The 24,468-nt window shown below is 35.5% G+C and overlaps 1 long non-coding RNA gene across 1 annotated transcript in view; it reads right to left on the minus strand.

Moving 5' to 3' along the window:
* The window catches only part of LOC109550294 (uncharacterized), a 432,204-nt gene that overhangs the window by 214,196 nt on the left and 193,540 nt on the right, over positions 1–24,468 (minus strand). The window contains exon 4 of the long non-coding RNA XR_004521593.2: positions 22,729–22,795. This is a non-coding gene — a long non-coding RNA (uncharacterized lncRNA). The remainder of the gene's footprint in view (positions 1–22,728; positions 22,796–24,468) is intronic.

Genomic DNA, 24,468 nt, shown 5'->3' on the forward strand with positions numbered 1-24,468 from the left:
ATGTGGCACATATATACAATGGAATATTACTCAGCCATAAAAAGAAACGAAATTGAGTTATTTGTAGTGAGGTGGATGGTCCTAGAGTCTGTCATACAGAGTGAAATAAGTCCGAAAGAGAAAAACAAATACTGTATGCTAACACATATATATGGAATCTAAGAGAAAAAAAAATGGTCATGAAGAACCTAGGGGCAAGACGGGAATAAAGACACAGACCTAGTACAGAATGGACTTGAGGATATGGGGAGGGGGAAAGGTAAGCTGTGACAAAGTGAGAGAGTGGCATGGACATATATACACTACCAAAAGTAATATAGATAGCTAGTGGGAAGCAGCTGCATAGCATGGGGAGATCAGCTCGGTGCTTTGTGACCACCTAGAGGGGTGGGATAGGGAGGGTGGGAGGCAGGGAGACACAAGGGGGAAGAGATATGGGAACATATGTATATGTATAACTGATTCACTTTGTTATAAATCAGAAACTAACACACCATTGTAAAGCAATTATACTCCAATAAAGGTGTTTAAAAAAAAGTAAATGCATCTGAAGAAAACATAAATGCCTCCATTTTTTGTAGGAATAATAAAATTAAAATATTTATTTTTAAAGTCTCTTAAATGGGCTCACTGAAGATGGATTAAAAGAGTTTTGATCAACTGCCTCAGTGAATATTTTCATAGAGCGAGTCTTTGTAGCACCTCAACTCTGTTGGAACTGCTAGTATGAACCTTTATTAGATTGATTCTCAAACTTAAACCCAATTACTAAAACTTTTATAGTTTCTTGTTTTTCTATTATTAGGTTATTGTTAAACTTTAGTGAGTGTTTGTTATTTAACATTAATCTCCTACTTTCAGAAGAAAGAAGAACATATGATGCCTTATGACTAAACACAGCATAATAGTTTTAAAACATATTCACAGGTATTTATATTGTCTTCGTAATGCAATGAAATAAAGATTGTCTAATTTCACCTACTAGCCTCATATCTGAATTCCTAGTATTTCCCTTGCATTTGGAGCGTAAAGCATACTCTGCCTTTCTCACCACTTCACCTTTTCCATTTCTTAATGTTTCTAAATTAAACATGGGATCACCATGTCATATTTTGCACATATGCAACTTCAGACATCGACTGGATTTCAACAGTGGCCTGCTCTAATGAGCCTCACTTTTCCACGGGGTAGCAGGTGGACTTGGAGGTTGCCCTGGTCTAAAGTATTGAAGAATTGATCATTGAGTTCTTTTTCTCTCTCTCTCTTTCTCTTCCTTTCTCTCTCTCTCTCTCTCTCTCTGTCTCTTTTTTTTTTCCTGTCTCTCCCAGTGGTGGCTATGTTTATGGGTTTTTAAGCTTCCTTTTGCACTTAAATCACATATGAGCAAACATACTTCCCTCCTGAGATAATTAATTTTTCTCTGCTACCATGACTTTATACCCTCCTTATTCTCCTCGCATTTTACAATACATCTGCCCTTGTTACGCTAAGGGTGCTTCTTTCACGCAGTACTTTCAACAAACTAATTGCAAATGCTCTTGCTTAAGTCACCGGACATGAAAGATAATATCATCAAACAGTGTCATCTCTCCCTTGGGTAGGCACATTTTTCATGGACCCATCCTGATTTTATGTCTGAGAGTATCAAGTACAACGAACCACCTTGCATGGAACAGAGACCTTATTTTTGCATGGGCATTAAGCCTACCTTCCTCAGTTTTCTAAAATGGCAATACCTATCTGCTCTCTAGGGCAACCACAGTAAACTCGTGCTTATAACCCTGAGTTTCAGATGCCCTTTATGTTTTTGACTCTCAGGTATTGGCCTTATATTGTTTTGAACTCAGCAATGGTATTAAGAAAGAAGATTGTGATATCTTATCTACCATTTTAAGTCTTATTTTATTTTTCTTCAAAAGAAGTGTCAGGTTATCTAGTCTGACATATTGCCCTGTTCTCTACATTCTGGAACAAATGGTCTTCTGTTCTTGTGTTAGAGCAAAACACACAGACACACACAAAAGGGCAGGGCAGAAGTTGAGACACAGATGTAGAGAACAAATGTATGGATACCAAGGGGGGAAAACCACGGTGGGGTGGGGATGGTGGTTTGCTGAACTGGGCGATTGGGATTGACATGTATACACTGATGTGTATAAAACTGATGACTAATAAGAACCTGCAGTATAAAAAAACAAACAAACAAACAAAAAAACAACTAATACTACATTTTCTTTGGGTTATTTGTATGGAAATATGTTAATATAAATGTTTCAGATATTAAAAAAATAAGAAATGTAACTTGTGATCGATATATATTTATGTCTATATGTTTATATATACATGGATCCATTTCCCTCTCCCTGTTTAAAAAAAAAAAGAATAAATGTTCAATATGGTACAATAGTTATGGTATTTTTCTGGCCATTTCAATGTTAAATATTTAAATTTAAGTGAAGCTTTGAAGTTCAAATGATATATCCTGAAGTTGGCTTCATTTACAACACTTAGTATTTATGGCCATTTTTAATCTAATGGTTTAAGCTGTGTTACAGTAGATTTCTCAGGGCTTGATGGTACTGTAGCTAATTGAAGTTACAGAGCTAATGCACTGCCCCATTCACAGGATGATTATCCAAGATTTATGGCTGTCACAGAGCAGCGAAAACATGTTGATTTACTTAAGAAATTTGTAACACATGGAAATGTGAAGTGGTTCAATAGGAGACCATTACTGCTATCTTAATTCCTTGCTTCTTTGCATGGCAGTACACAAACCGATCAATGCACATTTTCTCATTTACTTTTTAAAAATAACAGCTTTTCAAATTCTAGTTAACAATGTGCTCTCCATTTCCCTTTCAATTCCTAAATATGTCATAGAAGTATAGAATTTCAAAGGCAGTCATTTATTTTTCATATTTGATTCCTCCAATTATTCTTAGAACAGTCATATCCAAGATAGACGGAAATAAGAAACTGCTGTTTAATTGATAGACTATAACATGGAATAAGTGTTATAGGAGAGAGCTTCAACCTGTAAATTACCAGATTGTACTGGAATGTAAATCCATTAGTTTTTCATAACTAAGTTCCACTTTCTCATAAAGCTCTGGTAAATGTAAGTGCAGAAGCGTATGTGAAATCATTTTGATCGCTAGAGAAAAAAAATGACTACATGAATTGCATTCTTAGTTTTTGATGACTGTGAAACGTATTAGTAAAGTATGTCATTTGCATAAATATATTATATTGCAGTAAATGAAATATATATGATCACCTTACAGTCCTACCATCTGATAACATGGTTATTATGTGGCAAAGCCTATTTTCAGAAGAAGTAATGGAGTTGATGAGGCTAATGAAGTGAGGGGAGATGGGACTCCTACACTGGCCCAGTAGCCAAAAGGACAAGCAACATGGAAGTTTCACTGCAGCTGAGGATATGGTAATATCTCCTCTTCTGGCATGCATAATGAGTTCTGTGACCTCCTGAGTACAAGGGTAGCCCCGAGGGAACCAAATGAACTCTCTGAGTGTATAGTCAGAGTTGGTGGTAAGGCCAAGAGCTGGCAAAGGAAATGGAGTTCTTTCATCTCTCTAATGTAATGACAGAAACTGCATTGCTAAATAAAGCCAAGACTGTATACTTTAAGAGTTCTCTGGTTGCTGCCTTTGTGATGAACTTGGCTTTCATATCAATTACCAATGCTTGGGCTACCAGACACAAATGTAATTAAACTTAAAATCAAACTTTGATCCTTCAGCATTGAATGTTGTTTCCATGACCTGAATTTCAGGCGTCGTTAGTGTTAAACTGAAGTGTAGTGTTAATTACTTATATATTACATGGGTAAAAAGGATCACTACTGATCTCTATTTTAATCACTGAGGGCCTATTTGACCTTCAGATGAAAGGGGTAACTATTCCCCAGGGTGAATTTAAAACCGATTTTATAACCCTGCCTGTTTGAACACAGACCACAGTACTTTCTGCTTGGTCACATTTTTTGGTCTCCTCTTAATGTTAATTTTCATACCGAATCACATGTTGTAATGTTCTGGATGTTTTGGTTTTTACTGACATCAGCTGAAGTAAAAATGATGCTTTTGTCACAGTATCACAAAACTCAAGAATTGTAGTTTGTTGTGTAAAATTAGTGTTTTGAATGAGAGTGAGTTCTATATAGGAGAATTACATAAAACATACTCACCTGACTCTGTAAGGAAGTTCTCAGGGTGGAATTTCAGATTTCTATGATTAGAAGGTGGAGAGAAATGGAGTCACAGGCAAAGGTCATAGCAGGTGTATGTGTGCACATGCGCATGTGTCATTGTATGCACGTGTGATGTTTATTTGGGAAATAATAATCCAAGGCAATGGGGGCCATTTCAATTAGGTACAATTATAGATATAATCAGGTCAGCTAAGGGGCATTACAGGAAAGGAAAAATACTTCTGCATCTATGAATATATCTAACCAACGAACTGTCCATCGGAGAAAGTAGTGGCCATCTAAAATACAGAGTTAACTCAGAAAGCTGCCGTTTAAGAAGAAAGTAGTAATTCCATATTCTTCATGTTAAAACTATACTTTAAAAACTGTGTGAGCCTTCATGTTCCCCTTATTTGTATCTATTTGGTAAAAAAAATAAGTCAACTTGTTATTGATTAAAATATAAAGCTCCAGAATCCTTTGCAATTATTAATTAATCCAGTTTGCCAGGCAGCCTAGTCTTTGCTGCCTAGTCACAGGGATATCAGAAAAGCCACAAAATCTGGGTGCTGAGCTGAATTTATTAAACTGCAATTTTTAAGATTGCTTCATGATCTTAAAGTGACATCTGGGTATTACTCTTATACATCCTTGATTTCTCATGTTTAGAATTACCATTAGACATTCCCATGTTATTTAGACTTTAACCATCCTGAAAAAATGAGAGAAAAACTCCAAAAATATATTCTCTCCCCCATATATAAGAGATTGACAACATTTGAATCAAAATCTTAACATGACTTATAATTTACTGCGCCCTCCACATCCAGTCCCACATAGCAACACTCTTCTTGGCACATAGTAAATGTTCAGCAAATATTATTGAATGATTAACTGCAAGATATACTGAAAAGAGCATAATGTCAAACAGAACTTGCTTCACATATTTTAGCTATATGACTTTAGGCGAATTATTTAACCTCTCTGGGCTTGAAATTCATCCTCTATTAATAATACCTGCCTGACAGGACTGCCGTGAAAATGAAATAAGACAACATAAATAAAGCACATAGGATATTGCCCCCAACATAGTAAGGGTTCAATAAATATTAATTTCTTTCATCAGATGGCTTTTCAATGCTGCACATACTGGTAAGTGAGCAGCTGCATCTCAGTATGATATTTCTGGGATGATTTAATCTAAGTTTTTAATTAAAGGTAAATATGTGTGTTATAAAAATAACCATTGCAAAACATCACCGTAAGAATGGTATTTGGTATGTATGAAAAAAAATTCACCGAACCATCACTCATATATGAACTTGCTTGATCCAAAACTGAAGTAACAAATGAGGAGTGTCTAAGACTAGGGTTGTTATTCATTTGGGGATAAATATTTTGTCTAGAGAGGTGTCACAGGAAGCAATTGGTCAAAAGGAAGAGAAATGATTCCAGCTGACTGAAGTGAGGGACAATTATAAGACCATAGCATTATCTCTGGGAACACGGGAGGGAATTCAGGTGAACCATCAGAGGCCTGTGCCTATTATGAAATGGGCCATTCAGATCCTCGTCTCCCTCAGTCTCCTCTCATTCTATAGTCACCTCACACTTTGCAACCCAGCTTTTCCTCCCCTGCCTTACTCATTCCTCAAACAGGGCTGCTCCAACACCTACTTCCCATGGCTTCCTTTCCTCAAGTATCCAACAGTAACCGACTAAAGTGGCTGGGTATCCATTCCAGACTTGGGGAGGAGCACCTAGACTGGCTCAGCACAACCTAATACAGGCTCTCTCTGGCCAGTTCATCATCTGAGACCACATAAGCGTCTTTATGTGAAGCATATAGTTTGATTACCTCCTTTCTGCCAAAATTTATTTATCACTGAATGCTACCTAAAATAGTACTTTTAAAGAAGAAAATGTCTCCAGGATTTAGCAAAACACCAAACCAACTTTATTATACATTTAAAATACAATTTTTAGTGTCTCAGGTAATTAACTGGATAGAATATTATTAGAATATGTCCACTGTGTAAAACAAAGGGGATGCTTATACTTGCTAATGATTTCTCCATAAGCCATGTGTGACAAAATATTTTTAAAAGACACAGTTAAAATTGAATCTTAGCAATCTCTGAGAAGAGACATGTTACAAAACTCCCGTCTAACAGATGTGTCTGCGACAGTAAAGAAAAATAAACTTCTAAATATTCATGAGTGTGTCTGCCCACCTTTCAAACCCAGTGTGCAATTGCTGTCTGCTGGAAAATCAAGCACCTGCAAAGCAGAATAATTGATTGACTGTGACTAAGGGCTGTGGCAAAGTTTCTGAAGGCTTCTTGAGGCTCCGTAACAAAACACATATAACAATGGTTGGTCACAAAGCTGACGCTGACAATTAAGTTTCATGAACTAACTGAGATCTGCAACCTTCTGGTTTCAATTTTACAGTTCAGTTCTGCCAGATGGAGTAGGGAGAAAATAACATACATAATTAAAATCAATGAAGTTATATCAATCCCAAACACCAAAAAAAACAAAAAAAGAAACAAAAAAAAAGAAAAAGAAAAAGAAAAAAGAAAAAAGCAAGCAAGAAAAAGAAATCCCAGTCACGTTTTCCCACATCTGTAGCCAAAGATAAAAATCTACAAGTCAGAACTTAGAAGCCTTAAAGACTAAATCTTAGCTATGATGCAAAAAGCTTCAAATAAATCACTTAGATTAGGCTAATATATAAGAATAAAATATAAGAATTTAAATGATTATTTATTAAGGAAAGAGTCACATATTATCTGAATTTAAAAAAAAAGGGAAGTAGTCATGTGGCTGTTTGAAACATTAATAAAAGGAACTTGCAATGATAAAATTGAAATGAGGAAGTGTGCTCCCAGGGCAAGAACAGACATGCCAGTCAGTAGAAAGAGGAGAGGGTAGCACAGTGGCTGGCACATAGTAGGCCCTCAATTATATTTAGTCAATTAGTGGATTATTGACCACATAAAAGACCCTGCTTTGCATCAGCATTTAATCTCTTGATAAAGTGTCACAAACCAATGGGTAACAGACAACTAGAGAGCTACTGGGGAGGAATCAAGTTATCACATTACTTCCTGAAATATGTCAGATAATTAAAGTTTGAGATGAGGGAAATAAATTTATATGAAAAAATTCTATCTTTGGATGGAATAGGACTTATTTTTTAAGTTAGAAAGGGAACATATATCTAATTCAATCTACTGATTATATATACAGTTTTTTATGTCCTCCCCTGAGAGTCCATTGAAATTAGAAAATAAATACTAAAAAGAACTCTAAACAATCAGGCAAGTGTCAGAGGCTGATAAAATAGTGAGAAATTTATAGGAAATATGGAACTAATGGGAAAAGGTGAAGTGTTGACAACAACTGAGGAAATCTCAAACTGATAGCCAAATGAGTCTGAAAGTAAAGACCCAGGAATAATCCCAAGAAAAGAGAAATATGCTGTATTTACTTGTAAACATTAAAGAAATAATGTAAATACTGAGGAAAAGATGTTACTAGGAAAGAGGAAAAAAGCTAAGGAAATAGAAATAAGATATGAAATGGATGAAAATATTTACTTTAATTAATAACTTCAGTGAGAGTCAAGAAACTACACACAGACTTATGTATGTTTGTACATAAACACACACATGCACACACACACATATATATATATATATATATATATATATATGTACACACATCGATACATATTTATAAAATGAAACAATTAGCTTTTGGGAAAATTGAAAACGTTTAATGAAATCATTGAAAAGTCTCAATTCCTAGTTAGAAAAACCAAAACATAAAAGTTTGATGACATAAAATATCCTGTCAAGGTATCTTTCCAAAACATATCCCCCAAAATATAGACATAGAGGTTATCTATAAGACTTTCAGAAGGAAAGAACAGTGAGGGATATAACATTCAATGAAATAATAGCAACATATATTCCTGGGCTGAAGAAAAGCATGTCTTCAGATATGCAGAACTGACTCATCAAACAAGATAAATTTAAAAAAATAAAATAAAATCCAGACCTAGACACAACCACACTCTCTCTCTCACACACGTGAAATTTCAGAACTTAAAAGAAGAGAAAAATCTTTCAAACCGAGATGGTGAGAAGAAAAGATGACTTACAAAGCAGTAGGAATCAAATTGGCCTGATACTGCAGCAATTTGAAAGCTAAAATTCAGCAGACATATCAGAAAGAGTAGGCCAGGTCATTCTGACATTAACTACAACAAAAAATTAGTGACTTAACATACAATGGTTTAATTTTTGCTTACAGTGCATGTCCCAAGCAGGTTGGTACTGTGGCCAGGGTGTCCTGCCTGCATTGAACTCAGTGGCCCAGGCTAACAGATGCTTCACCTCAGTATCGATATCAGACATTGGTAAGTAGCACTGGCTCTTTAAGCTGTCACCTAAAAGTGGTGTACATCACATTTGCTCACATTTCACGGGCCAAAGACACTTCCCTGTCTAAACTTCAAAACGGGTGGGAAGTGCATTCATATACTCCATATGATGTTACAGAAAAACCTGAACGAACTTTTCTGCCAACCCAATATGTGCCTAGAAGGCAGAAAGCTGAATATATCTGGTTAACAGAACGTCTTGTAAACAAATACTTCTGTAACGCTCCCTCCAGCACCTTCTCGAAGACAACCTAAAAGTCCCCATCCCATCAAGGCATCAAGTTCAATAGCCTAGCATCCTTAGGTGATGTGTACTAGATTCTTCATGGAGGCCAATGCTCAAAAATATCAATATCTAGTGGCTTGTCTAGAGTATTTGACACAAATAGATTTGTAAACACCCTCTGTTCTATATGACAAAATTATTTTCAATAGTCATCAAGAAGTAATTAGAAATCATCTTCATTTTCTTTATTCATTCTCTAGTTTTAATGCAATGAACAATCCAATAGAATACATTTCAATTTTAAAGACATTATTCAAATCCAGTACTATTTTCATGTACAATGTGTACCTACAAAATAAGATATTACACCTCACATTTTGCACTCTGTCTCACTACATTAACTTTTGTTTTTTAACATCTTTATTGGAGTATAATTGCTTTACAATGTTGTGTTAGTTTCTGCTGTATAACAAAGTGAATCAGCTATATGCATACATATATCCCCATATCCCCTCCCTCTTGCGTCTCCCTCCCGCCCTCCCTATCCCACCCCTCTAGGTGGTCACAAAGCACCGAGCTGATCTCCCTGTGCTATGCGGTTGCTTCCCACTAGCTATCTATTTTACAGCTGGTAGTGTATACATGTCCATGCCACTCTCTCACTTTGTCCCAGCTTACCCTTCCCCCTCCCCATGTCCTCAAGTCCATTCTCTACATCTGCATCTCTATTCCTGTCCTGCCCCTAGGTTCCTCAGAACCATGTTGTTTTTAGATTCCATATATATGTGTTAGCATACGGTATTTGTTTTTCTCTTTCTGACTTACTTCGCTCTGTATGACAGACTCTAGGTCCATCCACATCACTACAAATAACTCAATTTCGTTTCTTTTATGGCTAAGTAATATTCCATTGTATATATGTGCCACATCTTCTTTATCCATTCATCTGTCGATGGACACTTAGGTTGCTTCCATGTCCTGGCTATTGTAAATAGAGCTGCAATGAACATGGTGGTACATGACTCTTTTTGAATTATGGTTTCTCTCAGGGTATATGCCCAGTAGTGGGACTGCTGGGTCATATGGTATTTCTATTTTTAGTTTTTTAAGGAACTTCCATAGTGTTCTCCATAGTGGCTGTATCAATTTACATTCCCACCAACAGTGCAAGAGGGTTCCCTTTTCTCCACACCCTCTCCAGCATTTATTGTTTCTAGATTTTTTGATGATGGCCATTCTGACTGCTGGGAGATGATATCTCATGGTAGTTTTGATTTGAATTTCTCTAATGATTAATGATGTCAAGCATTCTTTCATGTGTTTGTTGGCAGTCTGTATGTCTTCTTTGGAGAAATGTCTATTTAGGTCTTCTGCCCATTTTTGGATTGGGTTGTTTGTTTTTTTGATATTGAGCTGCATGAGCTGCTTGTAAATTTTGGAGATTAATCCTTTGTCAGTTGCTTCATTTGAAAATATTTTCTCCCATTCTGAGAGTTGTCTTTTCATCTTGTTTATGGTTTCCATTGTTGTACAAAAGCTTTTAAGTTTCATTAGGTCTCATTTGTTTATTTTTGTTTTTATTTCCATTTCTCTAGGAGGTGGGTCGAAAAGGATCTTGCTGTGATTTATGTCATAGAGTGTTCTGCCTATGTTCTCCTCTAAGAGTTTTATAGTGTCTGGACATACATTTAGGCCTTTAATCCATTTTGAATTTATTTTTTTGTATGGTGTTAGGGAGTGTTGTAATTTCATTGTTTTACATGTAGCTGTCCAGTTTTCCCAGCACCACTTACTGAAGAGGCTGTCTTTAACTTTTAAACACAAATAAAACTCCAAGTGGTCACATCAAAGTTGTGACCAAAGTTGTGACCGAGTTGAAGTAACACACATCGTTTCTTCATCTTTACAATCATTGTATGGTTACTATCTATTTTGCATCTACTGTTTAAATGTAAGAAAATGTAGTACCACAGGAGTTGGAGACGGAAACTTCATCCAAAGAAAGTATAAAGAATTTTAAACTGTTAGAAACTTAACCCTTGAACGAAATGCAAGCAGCTGAGTCCAAATATATAGGTGGGAACTAGGATAAACTGGGTATTCTCCCACTTGGTTTACGTATAGAATACAATGCTAATAAAGAATAAGTAACAAAAATGTGCTAACTTGAAGTTTAAAAATATAATATTAAAACACGGGCTTCCCTGGTGGCGCAGTGGTTGAGAGTCCGCCTGCCGATGCAGGGGACACGGGTTCGTGCCCCGGTCCGGGAAGATCCCACATGCTGCGGAGTGGCTGGGCCCATGAGCCATGGCCGCTGAGCCTGCACGTCCGGAGCCTGTGCTCCGCAACGGGAGAGGCCACAACAGTGAGAGGCCCGCGTACCGCAAAAAAAAAAAAAAATATGTATATATATAATATTAAAACTCAATAGTAATTGTAGCAATTACTTTAAAATTAGATCAACAAAATGCTTTGGGGGGAAGTGTCACTGACATTGTCATCAGTTCATGGTGATAATGAAAAAAAAAAGACTAACTTTTTGAGTGTGGAAGGGGTGGTATCACAAAATTAGAGTTTTGTAACGACCCCTTACACATTGGGTAGAGCAGGAGGCCATGCTGGGGAGAAGGTAAATGTTGGCACAACTAGATCGGGTACAGACTTATGAATATTAGATGAATCTCAATTAAATGTAAAAAATCTTCAAATTGAACAAAGAGGGATTTTTCACTATGAAAAAAGGAACACACCACAAAGAAGACATAACATGCAGGTATATTTAAGCAGCTCACTGTATATCTTCAGAAAATATAATGCCAATGGGAAAAATGGAAGAACAGACAACTATCTCAGAAATCAACAGATTAAACAGGTGGAAGATAAGGATTTCTCTTAAACTTCTTCATTGTTGTTAACACTATAACCAGGTCCTCTGAAAGCATTCTTACTTTTTGACAACAGAATGTCAGGCTTATCTGAATTCTGCGCTACAACATGTTATGCCACTTTCCAAGGAGCTCTGGTCCCTAGTGGTGGAAAATAGTACAACAGACCAAAAATGCAGGCACTAACGGCAAACATACAGCTGTTCCACAACCTAACTCACTTAGATCGCCATAGAAAAATAACAGTTATCTCCGTTTCCCTGCAAACATCATGGGTTCATGCTTATATTTCCAATTTAATTAAGCATCTTTTAACTTCTCCTTAATAAAAGATTTTATTAATACTGTTTTCTTCTCTTTCAACTAGCTGTATTGTCCTACAATATGTGTCCAAATTACAATATTGTCTTCCAATTTAGAAGGTTCTATTTGTTTTATTTTAGACTTTTTAGCTCAAACACCCTGAAATTGTCTTCAAAGTATGCATGCCCCAATGTTCCTGAGCCACCCCACCTCAACTGTGAGTACTGCTGGGTGTCAAATAATAAGACGAGAGGAGAGGGGAGGAGAGAAGCAGGAATCCCACCTTCCTCTAAGGGGGTGCCAATTCAAGGGCATGATATAGAATTCCATATAAGTGACCATTAACAATAAAAGGAAAAATGCAGACAAATGCAAACGTTTGACATTTTGGTGAAAACTCTTCTTGAATGCTTAATTTTCATGATAGTATCATTATTCTTCTATATCAGAAGTAGCTTTAGGGTTAAATCATGTTTTAAGGGCTTTGGGATAAATACAAGACTTATTAAGTTATTTTTCACCAAAAGAGTTTTCAGAAACAAAGATTTCAGTAAGTATGGTCAAGTAAAAAAAAATCATCAAAATCCTTTTAATTCTAGCAAAAATTCAATTAAAATGATCTCTGGATGTCTACATTTTACAATATTGTCTGCTGTCCATAAGAACCAACTCAAAAAAGGATTCAAATGCATTTGAATTAAAACGTATTTGAATTATAATACATCCATCTGTAATTTTAGACTAACATTACCTTTAAATATTTTCCAAAATCTTTGTAAGAAAACCCCAGGGATTTTTTACTCGCCTACAGAGTAAATTTTAATTTTTACAAAAACTCACAAACAGAAGCTTCAGCAAAGTATAGCTATGGAACGTTTCAATAAAAGTGTACAAATGTTTACATGGATTAGAAGATCCTCATACATAAAGCTTTTTCAGATACATATATGATTTTGAAAACGAATGTAATGCCATTTTTTTCCTGAATACTTTGGTCCATAGTATCCTCAAATTCAAGCTATAATTTAATCTAAATATACATATTTTGACCAGTCATTGGGTTTCCTGTTTGGACCTGGGTGACCTAGGGGCAATGATATATTTCAAGTTACCTGTGGTATGTCACAGAGGATCCTATACTAAGTGATTAAGTACCATTTTGGGGACTGAAAACAACTGTTCTCATTTTGCATGTGCAATAACTTCTGTATTCATGGGAAAGGGATACTACCTGAAGGTACCATGAAGCTCTATTCAAAATCTCCCTTTAAAATAATTTATTGTGAAAAATTAAAGTTATCCCCTAATGTTTAAAAAGAATTACAACAAGCATCATTGTTGCAACCCCCAGGTTAAGAAACAAAACAAGACCAAAAGAGTCCTTTGTATACAACTTCCTCCTGCTAATGTCCACACTCTTGTTGTCTGTGAAAACCACTATTTTGAAATTGTATTTACCACTGCCATGCATATTTTCTAATTTATGCTATATTTATGTCTCCTTAATGTATGAGATTATTTTGCATATTAAAAAACATATAAAAGGTATCATACTGTATACAGTATATTATTCTTTTTTTTCCTTCAATTAAAAAAAACATATTTGTAAGATTTGGTTGTGTTAATGTGAAATTTAGTTTATTCACTCTCACTGTGGTATAGTATTATATGAATATGCTACGTTTTTCATGCAATCCCCAATTGGTAGACATAGGTGTACTTTTCTATTATAAAAAATGTTTCTGTAAACATTCCTGTTTGTTGTTCCTACTGAGAGCTTCCTTTGGGTATATAAGTGGAACTAAAGTTATGGTAGCTTCAATGTACTAAATATTTATTACTAAATGTTTTCCAAATTGATTTATACTCACATTGGCAGTATATTAAAGCTTCTGATGCTCATATTCTTGCTAATAACTCTTGGTACTGTCTTTTTTTTTTTTAATTTTGGAGGTTGATTGATATTTTTATGCTATTAAGACTCCATATCTGGAACTGAGCATATTTCTCCTTTTGTCTGGTTCCTTTTTAATGTCTTTCAACTCAGTTTTGTTATTTTTCACTAGATTTATTCCCAGGTAAACTATATTCAAGACAGCCTTTAAAACTGTTTTGAATCTACAAAAAAGTTGTGAAAGTGGTACATTGAACACTATAGATATCTTTCATATAAATTGACATATTGCTTTAAAATATTTTTTCACATTTTCTCTATCTATCCATCTAACTACTGATTTATTTAGACTTTTGGTGAACCATTGGAAAGTAAGGCTTAGACATTGTGAAAATTTACTTTGAAATACTTCAGTGTGCACTTCCTAAAAAAAATGGGACTTTCTCTTACATAACTACAATATCAACATCAATAATATACCACTTAATTATATTTTCTAACATAAAGTCCTCATTCCATTTTACCCCATTATTCCAATGATATTATTGCTCTTTTAAAAATCCAGATCCATGAGAGATCATATATTCACCATCTGGTACTTTTAACCACATTTAATCTAGAGCAGTCTCCCACCATTTATGTCTGTCTGAAACACTGACATTTTTGAAGAGTGAAAGTCAGCAGTCTTGAAGAATATTCCACACTTTGAATTTGTCTGATTATTTCCTTATGATCAGGTTCAGGTTGTATGTTTTTGACAAAGATTTTACATAGGTTATGTACTTCCAATTATACCAAATATAAAAAGTATTTTGTCCCATTATTGGTAACAATATTTGATCATTTGCTTAGGGTGGTGTCCAAGATATTTCTCCATTGCACAAGGAACCTTTGTCTTTGCAATTAATAAGTTTTCCATGCAGTGAAACTATAAGACCAGATGAAAATCCTATTCCCCAGTAACATTTTTGCCAATGGCTTTATAATTGTTGAAAATCCTTGATGAATCAATTATTATGCTGGATGTTTGCAAAATCATGATTTTAAAAGTTCTATTCATTCTACATTTACTATCTGGAATATTTCTGTAAAGAGATTTCCTTTCCCCTTCTTTTTTTTTATTATAACAATGGACTACTGAGTTTTAAAAAATTCATTGTGATGAATTCATTACAGTCATCATTACTTTGATGTTCAAACTGTTCAAAATTTGACTGTTGGGAGTCCTTGAAGCTGGATTCTAGGTTCTATTCTTTTGGCATGTACTCACCACTTTCTTCCATTATGATGCAACAAGCTAGTTCATACTCACCTTATACTTTCTGTGTCTAGACATGGAAACAAATATTTTTTAAGAAGTTCCAAATTCATTTAGTTAGATGTGATATTTAGAAATCCCATTCTGGGAGCAAGGTGGGTCCACTGTTATACGGATGTTACATGAATGCTCTGTGTCCTTTGAGTAGTCATATCTAAAAATATTTATTTAAACACCTTCAATTCGAATCCAACACCATAGGGTTCTCACCTTCCCCCATTCCATAATTTTCTTTCTTTCCTAAAAACTTATTTACTCATTTGCTTTTTCCTACAATACCCACAAAACAATTTGAGATTTACTACATTAATACCGATAACAACAATAAACAAACTTGGGTAAGTTAAAGATTTCTCTGTAGGTTTTGCTCTTGTTAATTATTATTGTTCTTAGAATATTCTCATTAAGGTATTCAGTCAGAGTTCTGTATTCAAAAGCCACTTGAAATAATCATTTTGTTTCTGTGGGATAATGTGAACTGTTTATGTCTCCTGCCCATTTTTAATTGAGTTTTAATCTTGTCATCTTTTTTTACTCATTGTAAGAAATTAGCCCTGTATCTGTGATATGTGTTACAATGAAAACTCCAAGATAATTTATTGCAAGACTCTGTAACCTTCTGAAATCTATCTTACTTACGTCTCTCTCTCTCTCTCTCCCTCTCTCTCTGTCTCTGTCTCTCTCTCCGTTACTTACGTCTCTCTCTCTCTCTCTCTCTCTCTCTCTCTCTGTCTCTGTCTCTGTCTCTCTCTCTCTCTCCAGCTTTACATGATCTCCTAAGTGAGCTTCTCCCTTTTCAGGGTTTTCTCACAATCACATTTTCAAGGAAGAAAATAGATCTAAAATAGTTAAATTAAAACCCTGGGAAAGAGCCAAGTAAAGACTACAGATTATGAATGTTTCTAAACCTCAGGAAGACAGGCAAAAATTTGTGGCAGAATTCAGAATTTCATTAGATTGTTATAGTCCCAGACTACAGTTGTGTACCTAAACCAGTTAACTCTTTTTCACTCAGATGAGAAAAATCATTTAACATTATTAGCAAGGTAAGAAAGAGAAGATTTAAGTGACCCAGGTGTGTGAAAACAAGCGCTCTGAGAGTGCAAGATAAATAAATTTACCACGTAAAAAAATTCCAGAAGTCTCCTCCTTAAAGGAAATCGGACAAAGACTCAAAATTATAAACCAAATAAAGATAAAAATAGAGTTTAGGAAACTCAAACTGTATTCTGGAATAGACTTAAGAACTTAAGTAAAGGGAGACCTATCCTCTCTTGTTATAAATACACTCAAAACTGAATCAGGAAATAAGTTAACAAATTGAAATAAAAAATCACCAATTAGAAAATATCCAGTTTGTGGGTGGATGTTCCCAGAGAGTCTTAAAAAGTTTAAAAATATAAATCAATACAAATTAAGGCTCTTTAGATCAAATAACTAAAAGACTCTCTCTGTAAAGATACCTGTAAATACTGTAAACAGAAGAGCTACTGCAAGAGCCGAAGTCCCACACTGGGTGAGGAGCATAAGAACAACTTCAGCAAACCTGCCAGTGACTCCGCTGTAGGGTAGCTAAGAGCATTTCAATATGTCCTGTCCTTCCTTTACTCTTGATTATAAAAGTAACGATAAACAACATTACAGCTTTATTCATTATTTGGTTGTCACGATATCTACCATTAACCCACTATTACTACAGAACATTGGATCCATCAGAGAAAAATTTTGAAGATACTTGAAAAACAAGAAAGAAGGCAAACTGACTTGTAATTAAAACACAAAAAGAGAGAAAGGGTACGAATGAAGGAGAGACACTGTGGCCTAAAGTGCAAGTGACTGGTTACGCCAGATTGTGAAAAAGACTTAAAAAACATGAGCTTGACGGTGTACCGTCAGTTTTAAAGAGACTGAAGATGAATGGACTTTATATGCTTTGCTTACTAGAGCCACTCAAGTACAGAAATTTCTAACAATCCCCAAATGCTTTCCCAAATCCCAATCTTTAACATTTATTTTAGGATCCTTATTAGAAGAAGATTCCTTTTCCCACTGTGACGTAATTCCTACAGATTTACTAGACAGGAACTACCTTACACATGGAATTTCCAGATAAAACATATTTCAGAGAGATTACTTTAGAAGTCTTTATAAATTTTCCTATACACAGTCATAGAATAACTGATTTAGAATTCAGAATGCCTGTACTATTTATGAATCAAGAAAGTACCAAAGAATTAGCTATGGTCACAGTATCTCTATGGGCAAAAGCGTCTATAAACATAGGCAGTCTCACTGTGGCAGTTATTGATGATTCCTAGGTGATGGCTGCAGTGGGTTTGATACTGTCTCCCCCTCTCCCCATTTCATGCGCATCTGAAACTTCAGGATGTGACCTTACTTGGAAATAGGGTCTTTACAGATGTAATGTTTTAAGATGAGGTCATACTGGATTAGGGTGAGTCCTGAATCCAATGACTGACTCCTTATAAGAAAGGGAGAGGACGGACAGAGACACAGAGAGGGCAACATCATGTGAAGACAGAGGTGGAGACTGGAATGATGAGTCTACAAGCCAAAGCATGGCAAGGATTGCTGGCCACCACCGCACACTAGGTGAAAGGCATGGATCCAGTTCTCCCTCAGAGCCTCTAGAAGGAATCTACCCTGATGACACCTTGATTTTGGACTTCTAGCCTCCAAAACTGTGACAAAATTAATTTATTTGTCTTAAGCCACTACTCTGGTGGTAATTTGTTACAACAGCCCTAAGAAACTAGTAACAATCATAAATCTTTCCTTTCGTGTGTGTATAAAAACTTAGACTTTGCTCAATAACAGGCCAAGGCTGAGACTTCTTGGCTCAGAGCAATTATAGGCTTCAAATAAATTAGCCAAAACATCTTCAGATCTTGTACAAGGATCATTAAATCGCATGTTATTACATAGAGTGAATACTTATTGCTAAAAAATCCCAACATTTTTCTACTAGCTGATTACTGATTATGAATTATTGCTATATTATCCTTCTTATAACAATACCCACTTGCATAACACTCTTAAAGCAGCAACTCTGTAACACACAATAGAGCAGAATTGTGTGTTTTTTACTTCTTGCCTATTCTAGGCATGGTCATGAACAGTTATTTTGGAAGCTCTTATACCAAATTCTGATTTAATTTTTTTGTGGGTCATATCTTAAAAAAGGATACCAGGCTGGTAAGGAATATCTAGTCTAGTCCCTGAAGTCTCTGGTAGATTCCTTTTTTTTTTCACTGGAAGCCAAATAAATTCAAATGGCAAACCTGTGGTCCTTTCTACTGCACGTCAAATTACTAAAATAAAAGAGTAAATATATGTACTGGTATGTTTTTAGAATAACACGCTTCTTTGAGATGTTAGAGAAACAAAGAAGTCTCTTAATCTCCTCAGGTACTCTACAAAATGAACAACAGACGTGAAGTATGTGATATTCTGACAAAACCTAAAATAATCACTGTCATTAAGTAAAGGCTCACTATGGATAACATGAAAGTATTTTTAAATACAATGGAAACACTTTAGAAAGATTATAGAAAGATTTTAGAATATCACCACGCTAAATAGGCTGTTTTGGTTTCTTCTAGAATGCAATAATCAAAAAAACAAAAAAGTTCAATGGAGAAACTAAAGTTTTCTATTAAGGGTGTAAAAAGTGCGGTTCCTCAAATTCTGCGAAGAATCACTGGAGTTATTGAACTGTAGGATCCTTGAAGGTAAGATCTGGCAAGAACCAGAATGGTTACTAGCTAGCACCAGAAAACAAACTGACAAACTCTAAAATGAATACTTGCCAAATCCTCCTGAAGCAAGCCATCACAATACAGACAAATTGGCCGTGACATTAAATAAACACCAGTGGGAAAACTTTTCTAGAATAGCAGAGGATGGGCAATTCACGCCTCATATGTAACTAATATACTTATGGGAAAACAATCATCACCAAACAAATTTTGTAACACTGGTTCTTTCTATGGAACATAAACATGACCTACTAATAATATGTGTACTATTGCATATCGTTTTGAAGCATTTTCTTATCAAAAACGTCACAGCATTCACAAGACTAAAAAAAAATTAGAGTTTGTGTTTCCTACCTGGGATACTGCAACTTTTCTATCCAGTGATACAGGAACACATTTAACTGGAACAGTTATTCTAGAATTACACAAGGCTTTACCATTATACAAAACCTCACTCACCTAATTACTCCCAAACTTCTGGACAAAAGGATGAAATCTTAGCAAAACTGGGAAGTTACATTTTAGGAAAGATACTAAACTGAGGTTATTCAGATAATGTTAAGAAGCAAGAAGGCCCACTAAAGCTGCCAGGAGTGCAAGGTCCTGAGAGCAAGGTAATGGCAGCATGAAGGAGAGAGCACCTCCCCCAAACCACTGGAATAAAAGTATCCTGTGGGTCACACTCTGCACTGAACGCTATTGTTTATTTTCCTTTTTACCACACTTTTCTTCTTTACAGATTCAAGCGTTGACGTTTCTGATTTAGCCTATTATACTCTGTTTATTGATAAAATGACTTGTCTAAGCTTTACTAGAGGCAATCATCACCCTAAATCTATATTCAGTTCTCTCAGCCACTTTAGTACTATTAAAACAGTGATGTAAAGATATGTACAATAACCTTACCAACAGTGATACATATTTAGACAATATGTGTAACTGAAGGAAAGAGTCCTTACACTAGAAAAAGTGCAACATGCAAAAATGACTATTTATCTAAACAATACATGGAGACAATATACTGGAAGTTCCCGAGGTTTTTCTTTTTTACCCTCTGTGTGGGACCATGCTCTTCAATGGCAAGCCAGAATGAAGGCTAATTATTCTGTGAGACAACTAATTACATTTTCTCACAATTTAAGACTCACCAATACCTTTAGTAAACAACATCTCCTTACAAAGAGTCTAAAGGAATAAAACATTTGCTGAGGTTACAAATAATAACTGATGAAACAAACTCCTAAAAATATCAATCCCAGTAATGGACTTGAGGAATTCAAGATGGTCTTCAAAAAATCTGACCCTCCATTTGGCTGGTAGAGTAAATCATACAGCCCAAGCCCTTTGGGCACAACAAACTGGTTAAATATTCTTATTTATGGATAATACAATATCTAAATTGTAATAGATAATATATTAGTATTGCATTTTCATTTGATCAATGAGTAGGCAGCACCATTTCTAATACTTTGTGTTGAACTGAATTAACATCAAAAGGAGGATAGAGTGTGTGTGTGTGTGTGTGTGTGTGTGTGTGTGTGTTTGGGAGAAGGGGGATTACTCAGTGGAAACTCTAATGCCGTAAAGGCATTTGGAAATTAACGAAGGTAAAAAAAGAACAGATGAAGAAATCAAGAAGTCAGAAGAACAATAAAATACATTAAGGAAAAGGAAAAACTGTGAAGATAAAAGCAAAAATCAATAAAATTTTTAATCTATTTTTGCTGTATACTCTATAAAGATATGAGTGATAGGTTCAAGTATCATATTAAAATCAGTCTTGTTTTTATTAACTTTTTTTTGTCTTCTAATAGTTCTGCTTCCTGCATGGGTTCTTCTGCATGACTAAGAGAACAAACTTCATTAGATCTTGAACAAGAGTTAAAGGGAATAAGTGAAATGAAGATTAAGGAGAGAAATGGGATAAAACTCTAAAAATAAGAATCACACACATGTTTTTTGATACCTTGTTGATTGTCAATTTGTATAGTCTTGGAGGTAAACTTTGCTCTGTTTCAGGGTATTAATCCAAAAGTTGGTACAAATAGAAAACATAAATGTGTTTGTGATAATGAGAGAAGCTGATGAGTAGGCTTAGAGCTACAGGGGAGAACAACAATGTCCTGTGATAGCATGTGATTCAGGATCACAGTTGCTCTTGGGTGTTTAGACTACTAAGTCCCAAGAACAGATTTTCACCAAGATGAGATGACTTTGCATTAAATGTCATTTTAAATGACATCAAGATTTCTACCTGATTTTAAATAGGTGAGATAAGTTTTGACAAAGTGAAGAACCTCTTCAGGAAATATAAGCTTTGTTATTCAACTCTCCTCCTAATTATCCGTAGGCTGCTTGCATCATCATTTGAGGCCAGATACTTGGGGTTCTATCAGCTTTCTCAGAACTCGTACCCTAAAATCTAGTGTACGGTCACAGAAGGGACTGACTCCTGATTCAAGGAAAAGAAGTTAAGAATATGCATAAAAACTAATTCCACAGTGTGTTCTCTCTCTCTCTCCCCCAGCTCCCCCTTATAGTTACAGAAGAAAACTGGAGAGCTTCTGATAAAACTTGACCTTTAGCAGCTCCACATTAGGCAAGCTCAGTTGCAGTCGCTCCAATTCATGGTACGAGTAGGCCAGTAAGGGAACGTGATTGGCTTTGGAGTATTTGAAAATTTCTCTGCCACCCAGGGTGTTTAGAAGGAAATATCTGATGCTGGTCAAAGTTAATCAATGGTCAAAGAAATCAATCAATTTCCTCTACTCTCAGAAAAACTCTACAGGGGAAATAAGTTCCCTTCAAAGTCTAATGCTTACTTTTAGGGTTTAGTACCGACAAAGCAGCCTACAGCTAAAGAAGCAACTTGCTAATCAGAAGATAAATTATTAGCTTAAGAGAAACTGAAGTGCAGAACTGAACAGGGAAATATCACAATCTAAGTAAAAACCCACTGGAAGGGATCCAAATCTAGTAAAGAGAAATATATTAGGAACATGAAGAAACCCTAGACAACTCATTTTTGAAAATGTTTGGTGAGTCTCATTAGAAAACATTTTCAACAAACTAAGCTTAAAAAAGGATAGCAGAGAGTCATTACTTGAACTCACTTGGCAAACTAAAGAACTCTGGAAAACATAGTTCTTTAATTCTGAAACAACTGTAAATACAGAACTCGATCCAAATAGACATATTGATCAATCTATTCCAGAACTGATGTTTCAGGAAGGTGTGCTGAATATCACTGGTGTGAATCACAATGAGATACTTAAAACACAGCAGTTCATTGGGATTTGTTTTATACAAATAACACTGAAGATGAGTAAGACTTACTGTTTCAATCTGAAAAAATAAACCCTTGTCAGACAAAGCATGGCAACAGTATGTTTTTTAAAAATCCATCTTGAGTATGTAATTTTCCACCCAAAAAATATATGACAGATGGCTTTCCTCAAATAACTGCAGTACGTAAGATAATAGTTGGAATGTGATTTCTCCTGGTGCAATACCACATATCAAAGGATTTCACCTTCGAAGGACATGAGGATGAATTGACTAACAGGCATTATGCTTCCAAGATATACAACACTGCTGAAGGCATTATATGGATGCATAAAACCATTAAGATGAAGGTTTATGTTACTCACAGTTGGAGACGTTTCTAGGTCACGCCCAAATTTCCATTGTCACGTCTTAACCATGTTCTAGATGAAGCTGTAAGAAATAATATACACATTGAGAAAAAGGGAAATTCAGAGTTTTTAGTCAATTCCTTCCCTCCCCCCCCTTTAATTTGGTTCCTTATCAGCTTGTGAAAAGCTGCTGGAAAGTAACAGAGATTTTGCTGCCAGGTCTGAACTGCAGGGGTGGAATTGGCAGTAGTAAAACCAAAAAGATTGAGAAAATAAAAGATAATATAGATTGTCTCCTGTTGTGTCTGTTTTCAAATTACTATGTTTAAATGAACTTCTTTTTTAGCAAACTGTCTTTAGTCTCTTTCTTCATGGCCTCCAGTGACCTTTAACTGATTCTTTATCTCCTTTGTGCCTCAAAGCATCTGAAACTTTGATATTTCTCTCAAAAGTTTCATGTGAATAAATATAACATAGACTTTTTGGATAAGCAGTTTGATCAGGATTTAGGGACTATATGGGCAACAAAATGTAATTCTAAATAATGCCATTATTTGAGGCGTTTATTTAAATAAAAATAAAATTTTAAAAGATTATTAAAAGGCAAACAGTAAATGTAGTGCAGTTCATCTCTAGAAGAGGGATGATGATGCTGGAATAAGACTGGTTTTTCACGTGGTCTGTAATATAAATTTCAGCTTGTTAGAGTCACTTTTGAGAGAGTAACAGGATTCCTCTGAATATCTGTTTGATAAGGAGGAATGTGCCTTCAAAGGGAAAACGAGCACTTTCTAGGAAAGAGAAAATGCTCAATAGTAATACTTCTTCTAAGTCATATAACGTGGAAACGCAAATATTGGACCATTTTTGAACAATAAAAGATGGTAATGGTATGTCATAGTATTTGGAAGGGCAAGTGCCCCTGCTTGCACAGCCCTAATTCTTTTTCAGAACTATCTTTTGGTATTTTTATTTCCTTACTTAGAATTTTTATTACAGCTGCATTACACTGATGGAATCATTTTGGAAAAATTGACATAACAAAGGTATTGAGCAGTTGCATTAATAAATAGATATATCTCTATATCCATTTAGGTCATTTATGTCCTTTAAGAACTTTTAAATGTTCTTCATACAGACTGTATTAGTTTCCTGTGGCTGCCATAAAAAAAATTACCACAAACTCTCTTGCCTCAAACAACAGATATTTATTCTCTCACAGCTCTGGGGTTCAGAAGTCCAAAATCAAAATGTCTGCAGGGCTGTGCTAACGTTCGAGGCTCTAGGGGAGACTCTATTGAGTTGTTTCACTCTTTAGCTTCAGGAGGCTGTAGGAATTCCTTGATTTGTTGCCTGGTGGCCACATCACTCCAATCCTTGCCTCCATGGTCACATGGCTCCTCCTCTTTGTGTCTGTTCTCCTCTGCATGTCTCTTACAAGGACACTGTCATTGGATTTAGGGTCCACTGGTTAATTCAGGATCATAGCCTCATCTCAAGATCCTTAACAATTACATCTCAAAGACCCTTTATCCAAATAAGGTAACACTCATGTGTTCTAGATATTTGACATGAATGTCTTTTGATAGAGGGGTGGGGGAGGGGTGGGGGAGGATGGGGAACATGTTGGAGTCTATTATAGAGGCCTTGCACATTTTATTAGATTTTATTCCTAGTCACACTATATTTTTTCCTAAATGGTAACTGCTGGTGTAGAGGAATGGTATTAGTTATTCATCCAGCAATTTGCTAACC

Source organism: Tursiops truncatus, chromosome 13 (genome assembly GCF_011762595.2).
Source record: "Tursiops truncatus isolate mTurTru1 chromosome 13, mTurTru1.mat.Y, whole genome shotgun sequence".
NCBI lineage: Eukaryota > Metazoa > Chordata > Mammalia > Artiodactyla > Delphinidae > Tursiops > Tursiops truncatus.